The following is a 375-nucleotide window of genomic DNA, read 5'->3' on the forward strand; positions in this document are numbered from 1 at the left end:
CTGGTATACGAAAATGCCTTCAAAATGCCCCCAAAAGTAAGACCGGTTTAATAGTCCATTTGGTCATTTTCACATTATTTTCGTCAAGAAATGCCCTCTAACATCCAAACTGTACACGATAATGAACAATCAGGCCCGCCCCTCCACTTCGCTGCGCCGGCAACTCCGTTCGGCAGGGGCCGGGCCTGCTTGGCCTGCCGGCGGCGATGGTCGGGCCTTCGGCCCGACCATTTCAGTCTCGTGATCTACTGAAGAACATAATCAAATAAATAATGTGACCGGTGCATCATTTGCATTTTTAAGTAAACTAACTTCCGACGGGGGGGCTGCGGCCCTAGAGATTTGCTCCTTTGACATGACAAGACTGTAACGGGG

This window comes from Frankliniella occidentalis, unplaced genomic scaffold (genome assembly GCF_000697945.3).
Source record: "Frankliniella occidentalis isolate FOCC.00 unplaced genomic scaffold, Focc_3.1 Scaffold479, whole genome shotgun sequence".
NCBI lineage: Eukaryota > Metazoa > Arthropoda > Insecta > Thysanoptera > Thripidae > Frankliniella > Frankliniella occidentalis.